The sequence below is a fragment of the Panthera pardus genome, unplaced genomic scaffold (genome assembly GCF_024362965.1).
Source record: "Panthera pardus isolate Hobbes unplaced genomic scaffold, ASM2436296v1 HiC_scaffold_16, whole genome shotgun sequence".
In the NCBI taxonomy this organism is placed as follows: Eukaryota; Metazoa; Chordata; class Mammalia; order Carnivora; family Felidae; genus Panthera; species Panthera pardus.
Window position 1 is genome coordinate 115517227 of NW_026526721.1, and position 13959 is coordinate 115531185.

Below are 13959 nucleotides of genomic sequence, written 5' to 3' on the forward strand. Positions count from 1 at the left end.
ACATTGAAAGCACAGTGTAGAGCATTTGCAGTAATGAAAAAGTGGGGAAAATCAAAGATATTTCCTTAGTTTTTGTCTGACGCAACTAGATTACTGCACACTCCTCATTTCCAGTTACCTATCTACATACCACATGAGCATAACAACTCCATGGGTATCAGTTAGTAAAATTAAATTTGGGACAAAAAAATTGAAAATATAGAACTTTCTATGAAATCGACCATCGATCATCCAGTCCACAAAAGCAAATCTTCTGTGACAGGCAGGTAACTTCTAGAATCCTGTACTGAGTCTCTACAACACTGTCTTTCAACACAACACAATTTAAGTTATTTTCAGAATTACGCGTGGAACACTAAGATTAGATAATTTGGGGAATTTTAAAGCCTGTCACATTCCCATTCTTGCTGTAAATACTGATTTAAGAAAAATATTAGAACTGTGAGAGCCTCGCTTACACTGGGCAGCACGTCATCCTGAGATTATTTCCAAGGTCGTTCCAATTCCATAGAATGAACTGAGTCCCCCTGGAAAAAAAATCAGAGGTAAACACATCCTTATAAAGTGCCTCCTTTAAACTTGGAGAATTGTACACTTGTCCTTCACAGTTTATAGAGGGGCTTCTACCCCAAATCCTCTACTTCTAATTAATAGAGTTTATGGACTGGATCGTTTTTACTCTGTCCTCGGTAATTACAGAGGTTGAACCCACATTTTGGTTTTTGAATATTCGATACATATAACCATGTAAAAGTGATATCATTTCCTCAAGTCACCTACATTTATATATAAACCAACTCTTCATTTTTTGCTGTGTATAATAGAGTCTGTGTGCTTAAACTCTTAGAAAGCATTTGGGGTGAGTTCTACTTTCTCTGTACCTGGAGACATATAAACATAAAATAAATTACCAGCAGTGAGGACCGACCTTTGCCTCCATCATCCCACGGGGAGATAAAAATATCCTTTTACTTAATTTTGAACCTATTTTTATATTTCTATTTTTATATTTCTGAAAAGGCTTAATTCTAAAGATTCATATTTCTCCTGATTTTCAGGTTAGAGATTTTTTTTTGTCCATACCTCTTTTCTGCCTTTTTCTATAATAACAAAAGAATCCATAAATTGAAAATCACGTGATGATATTTGGTGAGCCTTCATAGCTTCACAGGGTGGCAGCCTCATTTTCAGTTACAGAGTGTCTGTCTGTGTGTGAATGATGTATTAGAACATGCATATATATATATATATATATATATATATATATATATATATAAAATCAGTCAATATTATGATCTTCTGTGTGAACAAATATGAATGTGTGAATATCAGTGATAGCATCAAATTCATAAAATATTTATTTAGCTGCTTATTTTGTTGATTACAGGCCTATTTTAGACTTTACAAGAAAAACTATTTCTAGATTTTGCACATATATGTGATTTTCTCAAGTTTCACATTTCCATACCATATTGTCTAACTCAGAACTACTGAAATAGATTAATTTTTGTAATAAAAATAAAACTCCACTGAGCTTTTGGAATAAAAAATGATAATAACCAGTGTTTACTGTTTTCCCCCGTTCTTGACATTGATTTTTAAAGCCGATGGAAATGAAAATCCTTAGGCCCTCCTGCGCTATGGATCACCTTATTGACAAAATTACTTGGTTAATTTTTTATTTTAATTTATGTGAATTTTTTATTTAGTGGGTGTCTACATTGTACCACACACTGTGTTAAGCATTGGGAATATAGACAAACATGAAATGGCCCTGTCCTCCAAACAAAAGTTCATTTTTCAGTAAGGAGACATTATACCATAATGACTATAAATTGGTTCAAAACTAATAATATCAAATAACTTTGCAAAACTCTGCACACAATGATGAGTATATGTGTGTGTGTGTATACACACACAGTTTATAGAGTGTGTGTATACACACACACACACACACACACACACACACACACACATACTATTCCAAACTTTGCCAAGATACACATCCCTGACATTTTGCATCCTTCCCTCACCAAACATTCAAAAGACTATCCCACTGCCATTTAACAACACATACACGTTATGTATATAAAGCAGCCACTTTATGAATTGTTAACTTGGAATTTTATAGTATTTTTATTACACACATTACTTTAAACTATGACCGGCTTGCTGACTTCAGGCACTTTTTCATTCTGAGTTTCAATTACTTATCTGTAGAGTGGGTGTATAACACCTGCCTCATAGGGTAATTATCAGGATTTGCTAGGACAGTGTAGGTAGCGGCCACTAGCTGACTTTAGAGCTGAATAAATGGTAGTTATTTCCACCAGCAGCAGTGGTGGTGTCATTGCTAATCAAACTCTGCCACAGTGTTTGTTGCCAACAATAGGCACAAGTCGGCCAGCTGGGTGGCTTGAATTCCGAATTCAGCTCTGCCACCTGACCACAACATTTCACTCTCAGAACTTCCGTGTAGAAGTGAAATTGTCCTATGTAACAGTTCTGAACATTTTAATTGAACTACAGTAGAATCCTTTCATCGTACACACATTAAAACGCATTCGATTTCCTTCTAGACTTGTTGTAAGGCTCTGGAAATACAAAGAGACATTAAACAAAGGCCTCTGTCAGAGTAAAATCTCGAAAGGAAAATACATTGGTAGGCAACTGATGACAATGCAAGGCAAAGCGTACTATAAGAGAAATATGTACAAGTTATTACGACCAAGGAAGAAGTGACAACGTCAGAAGAAAAATGGTTGGGAAAGGCTCTATAGGACTTTATGACCAAACCTTTATAATAAGTCATTTTCTAATGTTGATTTATTGTGTTCTGTATGTTATATTTGGGGGAAAACATATATCCTATATATATCCTACACATGTGCACAGACCCTTCTAAACGCTGGGTGCCTTCCATACAAGTAGGGAAGATTTCTCTCCAATCTCATGCAAGCGGGCTAAGGCATGTTAAGAAACACGTGGGTATATTAATACAGCTACCTTATGTGCCTATAATCCATATATCAACATGATAACTTTCTCAGAGAAGCCTTCCTAAGCAATCTAACTGTACCTTTGACTACTCTCGGAACAAGTTCACGCTATGTTCTTCATAGAACTCAACATTAAACTGAAATTATATAATTAGATTCTTAGATTTTCTTCCTCCCTCTCTCCTTTCCTTCCTTTCTCTCTTTCCTTCTTTCTGTGTGTGTTTCTCAAACTAGAATGTAAACTTTAGGAAGCCAGGAATTTCTCATGCTTCCCTGCTGTGTCCTCGATGCTGAGAATCCTGCCTGGCACATAATTGGTAACCAAGAAATTTGTACTAAGTGGATAAGTAATGAATGCACACAGAAATCCATACATGTATTAGCCCCATAATCCCAAAAGCACTAGTCTCATTCTTACCAGCCATTAAACCTTTGAGTTTATTGAGTTTCCAGAAAGCTTGTGAATTCGGTTGCCAAGTATAAATGACTCAAAAATACATAACCACATGAATTTCATTAATTCTACCGACAAACATAAATGAATCTTGCCTCCTGTTTATCATGATTCTCACATGCATTTTTTTCTATTTGTAAAAAAAATAGTTGTGTTATTAAAGCTACAGCAAATATATCAATGGTTTATGAAACTTGCATATGGAGATGAGAATATTTCTTAAACTCCACTAAATATCTGAATTTATGTTTTGTTTAGTGGTGGAAAAAAATCCAGTTGCACTGACTAGCATCACATATTTACCCATATCTTAATTATACTGCAACAATATCAAAGCCTATAACATACGTAGAATTTTTATCACGTCTCTGGTTTAGCTACATTTTTTTCTCACCCAGCCCCCAGGAAAATATTCATGAGGCAAAACTGGCAATACAAAAATAATTATTTGAAAAACATTATATGAGGTGAGTTGTTGCTTCTCTACTGGATGCCAGTTTAAATTGAGCTAATTTGTTTTACCAGTAGCTTAAGAAAACCCCCAGCACAGCGGCACGACAATTATATCCAGGTGCAAGGACTTAATTCAACAAATTCTAGGTGGATCCTTCCAGTCTGCACGGTGGGCCCCATTCTCAGCTGTGGCTAAGAACAGATGCCTTGAAAAGCCTCTGTAAACATGATCCAGTCAGTCCTTGAATAGAGATGTTGAAATGTTTCCAAAAAAGAAAAAAAAAAAAAAAAAAGAATGTGATATTCTTATGACCATAATTCCAGTGTATACACCATTGAAGAAAATGACATGGTAGGAATTATTTTACATATGTGAACAAAATAAGAAAAGTAATTTATTCCTTCGGATTATTTTTTTCATATACAAAGCATATATACCTTTAAAATTATAAATGTTCATATAGGTTTTAAGATAAGTTATAACTATAACTATATATTATATATATATGCATACAGTGTATATATAAAAATTAAAACCGTTAACACCAATATACACATTGCAAATAGTTTCTGACAGAACTTTAGTGATGCTCTAGACGAGAAAAGTGTGGAATGTCAGATGAGGAAAATAAGCCTCTGAAAGATAAATATGCTTGCCCACGTTCATGGAGCAGCTTATGTAGAGAAAAGACTATAGTATAATTGCCCATAACCTCCCTTTTTAAAATTCATGATTTTTTTAATTAAATAAATTCAGGCTCTTGCCTTATTAACTTTTTAAATAACTTTCGTTAAATTATATTGAACAACATAAACAAAAGCCTTTCGTGTTTTCAGGGCCAGAAATAAATAGCCAAGTAATGAGTATTTTATTTTTCCAGCATACTTCTAGATAATAGTTTTCTCAGAATCTGTTGTTTGTCTTTTCACTAATTGCTAAGTTAGATGGGAAACAATTTCTAACTTAATATTGTAGCAAACTGCCTTTTTAAAATTACTAAAATACACATGTGCAGACATGCACTAGATTTGGATGTATTTAAAATTTAGTGCTAATTATTAGTATAGTAAGACCAGCAGGTGAGTATGCGGGTCTCTATAACCTTCAGTTTTCCAGTGTTGCTAAATCTAAATCTGTTAACAGATGACTACCCAGATTATTCCAGATTGGGAATTATATCATAAGAGATAGTTATTTTGGCCACTCTGTCATTTCCAATTTTACCCCAACCAAGAGTTTTCTACCAGTTTTTTTAAGGAAATTTTTTCTTTAAAACTTCTGATAATGTCCACATTATTTTTATTTTAAAATAAAGCCATAAAACTATTTTTTTCAGAATAATATGTAAACATTAACAATACTAATTAGAGGTAAGCCAGACGATTTGAATTAAACCATTAGATAGTGCTTATTCAGATGTAATGTGAATAGTCTGGACATTTTGAAAAACATCCAAATGGGACACAAATAAAAAACTGTCAAAATCTAAAACAAGTTCAGCCAGGCGTATAAGACCAGTTCCCATGAACTGAAAGAAAAAATTAAAAGCAGTCAGATGTCCTAAAAAATCTTAAAGCTAGATAACAACTTTTCTCCTCTTTTGCTAGTGGATACTAAAAGAAGATTTGATACAATGAAATCTCCAGGGCAGAGATTTTAGATAATTTTGGATAATAATCTAGCAATTTATATCCTCATTACGCCAATTTTTCTCTTATGTAAAAAAAAGAAAAGATTGGATGTGATATTCCACTTAAAACAGCAAGATTATAATTCCACCATGGTATCCCTATCCAAATAATAAACCTTACCTCAAAGAATCAAGCTTTAATTGCTTCATTGTAAAACAAAATTTAAGTTGTCAGATAGAAAGCCAACTTCCTATTTGAGGGAGAGAAGGTATTCTACACTGAGAACAATTTAAAACAACATAGCAGCATGCAGAGTGTTCAAAAGCAAAGAAAGATATGTTGACAATCATTTTTTCTTCTTTCAACAAGAATTTCTTTAACATTAATCAATACTAAGAGTCAAGGTACAAAAATACATAAAAACTTAAGTCTGATCTTTTAGGCACCCAAATTTTCATAAGGAACAAAACACTATTATAAAGAAAAACATTACATTTCGTTAAATACTTTAACAAAAAATCATTTGTCTACATATTATTTTTTAAGTTTATTTGAAAATAGAGTGTGTATTTAAATGAGGCTACCTAAGTTTAGATACTAGTGCCGTTTTTTTTACTCAGGCCAACAAAAATTTATGATTCTATTTCATATTCTAAATATCTGATGAAGCCTGAGAATCAAACATGAGAAAACTTGACTCATAAAGTGAACTCCAAATAATTAAAATCACCCAAAAATTCTTAATAATATGTTTTCACACAAGAATGTAACCAGAGATAGGAGAAACAATTCCCAGTCTCCTGGGATCCTTATTACAAAACTTATTCTAGAACACTAAAGCTTATAAGTGACGTTGGAGATGAGCTGGTACAATGCTTCTACTTCTCAGGTCAGAAAACCAAGTCCCAGAGACAATGAGTGACTTGTGACTCGAGTCATTGTGACACAGACTTAGGACGCAAGTCTCTGGAATACACCAGTCTGGAGAACCCCAATATCGTACTATGCTAATCCGCAGCTAAAGTTTATTATTATTTTTCCATGTGTAAAATACATGCACTGAAGTTGGTGGTTGTATAAACAAAGAGGAGTTTCAAACTGCTCAACTTTACAAAATCAAGTTGTTTTGTGTGAAAATTGTATGAACATCTACCCCCACCCTCTGGCCCAAGTTGTAGTGGACTGTGTTTTAGGCAAATTACTCTTTATTCTGATAAACCCATGAGACAAGTGAAGTTTGAGTATTAAAGAGTATTGAAAATGTTAAACATGGCAAGTGACCCAGAATTTCTTAAACGAAGGACAGGTAGCAAGAAGCAACTGGGGGAAAAAGTCTCTAGAGAAGGAAGAAGGAAATATTGTCATCTGATGTAGAAAATTACTTTCATGGAGGCATCTCTCTACTTGCTGGATGGGATACTGCCCAATTCAGGAATCTCTTAATAAAGACAATGAGCTCTTTAAAACATGACTTTAACTTCTTGAAGTCATTGAAAATTATGTTGCCCATGTTAAGGTAAATGTGCTACAAATATCTAAAAGTCATATCTAAAAGCAGACATGATACATATCCTATTCTTCACACTTTTTTTTACCTCTGTATCCCCACTGGGTAGAACTGTGCAACATAGCAAACAAAATAAGTCTCTTGTAACTTATGTAAAACCGATGGAGATTATGATAAAACAGAGAATATCACTTCTCCACCGAATTGTTAATATGATTTTTAGCACAGTTTAACAATACAGTTTAATTTTAGCTTCAAAGAACATTGTTTTTAATTTCAATTTTTTTTTTCTGCTTATACTTTACAATAGATAATTACAAGTGTAATCATTATTGGTCATTGGCCATTAATTTGTTTCAGCGTATGTACCTCAGTGGGCAGTAATTACTGCACAGCCTTCAATAAGATATCATTAACAAAATGAGAAGACCGAGAAAATATGTTAATTACTGTAAGTGCTCCATTGGTTCCTCCCTGGAATAAACAAGTCTAACAATTAAGATCACACTTACTTTTTGCCAGATTATATTATGCAGTGCAAAAAGAAGGGGGGGTGGGGAAGACACTGCTATATAGTTTGAAGAAAAGATATTTGGAGGAATTAATATTATTTCCCCTTTAAATTCAAATCAGCAAATCTAATGACCCAAAGATAGAAAACAGCTCTTGCACCAAGCAGCAATTTCATAAAAGCTCACTGTTAATAATGGAGGGAAAAACTAATTGACTACTGTGTCCTATTACAATGAGAAATATCACAAAATTATGTAAATGTTTTAATATTTTTAAACTATCGTAGAGCAAGTTAAATTGATTTCCTATTAGCCCGTGTATAAATAGACTGGGGAATGTTTTAAAGGCTCTAATTAAGAACTTAACAATATACCAAACTCACTTAGATCCTAATTGGTTTTGGTGTCCAGTGTAGAGTTCCAAGTATTTCTTAGCATGGCATGGATAGTGTGTTCTGACTGAAAAGCATAATCAAGATATCTGCCCATTCGATTCTCTTTGGCTTTTAATCTTCGTTTTCCAGTTCATCGCTAAGAATGTTAGTCTTTCCTAAGCATTTGTTTTGTGCATCTTCGGATATTACCTATATATGTTTCCCATTGCTGCTCATTTAGACCTTCCCTGCAACTGGGTTTGCCTTGTATCACAGATCCAAACCCCGCAGCTGTTCCTGCCTTTCTTTTATTGTCCTGAGCAAGGCACATCTCATTTCACCCTCATTCTTCCGCAGTTGCAGGCCTTTCCAATCTCCCTTCCAACTGCTCCAGCTGTACCTTTTACAGCCCAGCTGTTGGGAGCCTTTTACAGAGACCTCCTCTTCCTGACCTCAGGCAACTCCAACCCTCCACTGCTGATTCCCTAGTTCTTTCTGACCTCTTTCAGTCTGGTTCAAGTCCTTCGATTCCCCCTTGACCTAGGCTACCTCAAGTCGATTTGAACTTGATTGCAACCGTTTCTAAAATTACAGGATCAACGACGAACAATGAAAACTTCTCACACAACATCATAACCATTAATACTTAAGCAGTAAAACATTTTCCTAAGTGTATACTTTAATAAGATTTGCAAGTAGTGTCGTCTGGAAGAGTAACACCAATAATAATTGAAGTCAAAAGATAGCAAGCTGAATAGACCACCACGGTTCATGATAGACTGCCTTCCAGCACTCTTTATAGTACTTATTCACAAACTTGAACAGCTAGATGTGTTTCTCTTTGAATGATCTGAAGAGTCTTTCAGCAATGGTGATAACTCAGAAGCTTTCAAAACTAACAAATTATCAAGTGTTTCAAAATACAGCCGTCACCAATGCAAATATAAAACCATCTGACCTCTGATCTTCTCCTTCAGAACTCTTTCTTATATTCCCAAAGACCCCATGACTTCCCTCTATAAGAATATTTATTATTTTGAATTGTAGTTCTCTGTTTGTTCGCCTGTCTCCCCCAGTGGACTAAAAAGTCTTAAGGAAAGTGGACTATGTATGTCATATACAACGTATGTATGTAGATGAGTTAATTGAGTAAATGGCCTCAGGTATTAAAAAAAAAAGTTTTTGAAGGTAACAAAGTAGTTATGAGACAAGGTTAGACTTTAAGAATTTCTGGATACTTTAAAAAGAATGTGGATTCATTTTTCATGTGATTTATTGGGTTTGTTGTTTATAATTATAATCTCAATTCTAAGTATATGTGTCTATCAGTTTTAAAAACTACTGTAGTATTCTTTTAACTTTGACAGGGCCATTCTGAGTCTTTAGAGAGTAGAGTATCTACCTGAAAAGTTTCAGATTTCTACACGACTTACATAAATTTATCTGTTTATAGCAGTTCTTATATATCATGGTGTACATATACATACTAACAACTCAGGTATCTAATAACAAAGATTATATTTCTACTTTGTGGAAACAACATTTCTATAGACACTACATCTCAGGAGGACACAAGTTCTTACTTTCACTAAAAATTCATTTATCTTACAATAGAAAAGCAAACAAGAATCTAATTAACGAATTCTGCAATAAATTATTTCCCTTTAACACACATAAACAAACATGGCAACAAATCTAAATCTAAGAAATTCATAACTTTAAAATAACAATTAAACCCAAATATAGTTTTAATAAGAGAAGGAAAGATAATACTTATCATTGAAATAAAACCAATCTACATGGTGTCAGAGTATATCCAGACATTACACATTTTTTTCAAACATTATATTTTTAAATGAGTGTATAATGATCATTAGCAACTTGGAAAATGATTGTCAAAATAATGAGAAAAAGAAAGCTCACAAGAGGCCTCAAAATTTATACCTCTTCAAAAGTATTCCTATTGTGTAAAAGTAAACTTAAAATTTAAGTTTGAGGGGCAGGAGGGTGGCTCAGTTAAATGACTGACCACCTCTTGGTTTCAGCCCGAGTTATGATCTCACAATTTGTGAGTTCAAGCCTCTCTGAGTGCTGACAGCTCAGAGCCTACTTGGGATCCTCTCTCTCCCTCTCTCCCGCCAATTCCCTGCTCATGTGCGCTCCCTCTCTCTCTCAAAATAAATAAATAAACAAAAAAATCCATTTGACTTCGGCTACTACTGGCCATGGGAATTCATACCTTGCAATGACAACACTCATCTAATTATATATACTTTTTTTTTCCAAGAAATTCATGAAGCCAACACTGAGGCATGATTCTGCCTCTTCATTCATCTCCCAGATTTGTCCCGCCTTTACCTAATGGGACTTGTGGTCACCAGTTCCCAGAAATTATTTTTAACTCATTATCACAGTATTTTTCAGGATACATTTAACATGCCTTAGTTTTTTCATTTGAATTATTTATAGAATTTTAAGAAACACCCTAACCTCTTCTTACTCCTTACTATAGCCAGAGTAAAAATCAAAGCTTCGTTTACCGCATTGGAGAGGGGCAGGATGTTGGAACTCCCTTCTAGTGTTAAACAGATAGAATAGAGTGCTTGTTCCCAATAAAAACAACCTTAATTATTTTTTTTTAAATCCCCTATAGCACAAGCCAGTCACTTAGCAGAAGCTCAACAAGCACTTGATGACTGGTTCTTTAATTCACACTAAAATAAAAAGGATACTGGAAGTGCAATTTTCAGCTTCCATCTACAGACCCCATTAGTCAAGAGAAAGATGTCATCAGTTGGCACATTCGTTCCTGGTGGGAATATAAATTTCTGTAGGCAATTTAGCAAAGTGTCAAAAGTCGTCTGTTGTTGTTATTGTTGTTGTCGTTGTTGTTGTTTAAAGTACATACCCTTTATGGGGCGCCTGGGTGGCTCAGTCGGTTGAGCGTCCGACTTCAGCTCAGGTCATGATCTCACCGACCGTGAGTTCGAGCCCCGCGTCGGGCTCTGGGCTGATGGCTCAGAGCCTGGAGCCTGCTTCCAGTTCTGTGTCTCCCTCTCTCTCTGCCCCTCCCCTGTTCATGCTCTGTCTCTCTCTGTCTCAAAAATAAATAAACGTTAAAAAAAATTTAAAAAAAGTAAAGTACATACCCTTTAACCCAACAATTCTACTTCTGGGAATTTTTTTTAAGGAATTAACCTTTAAAGTTAAATACAAGTTTAAGTAAACTTTAGGTCACAGGAATGTTATCAGACTGTTGCAAACATTTATGAAAACTGGTAGTAACAAAAACGTGTAACAAGAAATTGACTTTAAAAGTACAAAATTATAGTACAATCAAATAACGATACTATAAATTACAAGGAAAGGAGTGTGAGATATATTGCTAGGAAAATAGACAATACCACACAGCAGAATATATAGAACATGAGACTGTTGTCCTACGTATTTGTGATGGCAAAGAAGACAATGTAATGTTGAACTTGCTTCCCCACCCCCAGAATTTCTTAGTGTAAACAGAAATGATGGTTTGCTATCCTATGGCCTAAAACTTATAAACATCCCACTGGCCGTCCTATCTTCCCTCTGACTGGAGGCTGATGGCCAGGAATCTTCAGTAGCAAGGTTAATGATGACACTGCCCTGAGTGACTGTATGGAGCAGAGCATGAGGGACCACGGCCCTTCCCCCATCCTCCAGCCTCGGCCCCCACCCCCCCCCCCCACTGCTGGCAACCCCCTCCAGAGTAAGAAATAAACGATTGTGTTCAGCCACTGATATTTTAGAGGCATATCTATGTCAGCAGTTGCAATATCCCAATATTATTCATAGAAAGACTTAATAGTAATGGTGATTCGTTTTTTACATCTTCTATTTTTCTTGCTTGAACACCTATTTGGCAATAAAAATTTTTTGAGAGTGGAGGGGGGGCAGAGAGGAGGGGGAGAGAGAATCTCAAGTAAGCTGCACACCCAGCTCAGAGCCCAGTGGATCTCATGACACTGAGATCATGACCTGAGCTGAAATCAAGAGTCGGATGCTTAACTGACTGATCCACCCCGCACCCCTGTAATACAAATTTTCTTGGAAAGGAAATCTTCAGTAGTAAAAAACTCACAAATGGGATTTTGGATCCCTAAAGGTATGATTTCCAAATATAGAAATCATATTCTTCAGAAAATAATTGAAGCATAATTTATAATTAGTAGCTTTATAGGGGCATTTTTGCCTTGGTGAATGTCCTTAACAAAAGCCATAAATTATCCTCTTAACTGTTGCTAATATGGAGCAAGCTCTACTACAAGTCCATTTCCACCCCTCAAGTCCTGAACAAATTAAATACCATCTCGCACCAACTCTCAGACATCTCTACACTTGACTAGATCGTCTTGACGAAATATGTCAGACCTGACAAATTTAGCTCTTAGAACGACTTGAACTCAGTTTTCAAGCCCTCTGACATAGCTGCCAAAACTCTGTTAATGTGATTTACAGTTAAATTAAACATAAAAACATCGTTAAAATAATGATAAAAGGTTAAGGCCTCGAGCTATAAATGCAGAGGAGAGAAGGCCATGCTGTGCTCTGGAGCTCAGTGAGCCTTGCTCAAGCAGCTCTGCCTGGGCTGGGTGGCTGGGCAAGAGCCAAACAACGCCCATTTCAGTGTTTCGGAGCATGTATAGTCTGGGCATAAAAACACACTAAAACCCGTCTTGATCTGTAAAACGCAAAACAAAACACCGCACTTTTGTCTGGCTCATACTCTGCCTTTGCACAAGGCTCTTACACTTGACTGAGCCTCATACCCACTTCACAGATGAGCAAACTGAATCCTAGTTGAGGTCAGTGTCAAGGGCTTTTAGAGAACAAAGATGTAATCCTTTCACCTCCACCACCATAATCCATGTCAGGCAGTCTGTGTCACTGTTTGCCTTCTCTTTGTGGACTGAGGTCCACCCTAGTGAAAGAAATCACACAAATCTGAGTTCTCGTCCATGGAGATGCCTCCTGAGAACTTCCCTCATCCTGCTTTATCACATCCGTACCAGTTCGGTGCGCAGACTGACTTAAACTGTCTGTTTCTCTTCAAAGATTTTTCTACATTTGCTGGGCTGAACTCTCATCATTCAAAATCTTGCATCCCTGTAGGATGGTCTGCAAGCCATAACATTTTCTTTGACCAGACTATGAACCCTCAGAGACAAAACATGTGCCATATCCAGCCTGATTACCCCAGATAGTAACATAATGCTGGGCTCGTTGTAAGTTGGCAAAAATAAATACATAAATGAAGAGCAGAAACTACACTATTTTTAAAGATATATGAAATAAAGTGAAATCCACAGTTTCTGAATGACTCGGTGCAGTAGATCTCAACTTCTCTAGTTCTGCTAAAATAGTCATTTCAGTGTGTCCCTAACTCCCAAGAACTTCTTTCTTACCCCAGCTTTGCCAGCTTTGCCTTACTCCAGCAATTAAAGGCTTTTAGTGGAAGCCCATAATTATTGCAAAGCTGAGACTAAAACTATTTGCCTTTATAAAATCTCCTAAGTCAATTTTTCCCAGGGGTAGGTGTCTAACTCGCTAAAGATACTTCAGTCATTCATTCTTTCTGAAATTGTTTACTGAACATCCACTGAGTTGTAGAGACATGGGTTTAAATGATGCATCCAATCCAGTTTCTACAGTCGAACAAGTCGGAGACTAGTTAGGAAGAAAGACAAAACACAACAGAAGACTACAACTCTAATGCAGTGGAGAGATGCAGGGAGCATTAAGGGGCACTCAGAGATGTACTGAGTGGAAGTGAGGACATCAAGGTAGGCTTCCTAGAGGAGGTAACCCTTGATCGGAGCCTTCATAAAGAGCTTGTTAGGTAGACAAAACAAAGCGGGGGCGGGGGGTGAAGTTCCAAGTACAGAAGAGATGATATACAAAGCTACAGAGATGAAAGAAAAAAAAAACAGTATGTGTGGCAAATAATAAGATCTTCAATACTAATGGAACATAAAAATATGTACACAGAAAG

The 13959-nt window shown here is 35.8% G+C and overlaps 1 long non-coding RNA gene across 2 annotated transcripts in view; it reads right to left on the minus strand.

Moving 5' to 3' along the window:
• Positions 1-13959, minus strand: part of LOC109260679 (uncharacterized) — a 93269-nt gene that overhangs the window by 4111 nt on the left and 75199 nt on the right. For both annotated transcript variants that reach the window (XR_002077111.2, XR_002077112.2), the window contains exon 2: positions 459-527. This is a non-coding gene — a long non-coding RNA (uncharacterized LOC109260679). The remainder of the gene's footprint in view (positions 1-458; positions 528-13959) is intronic.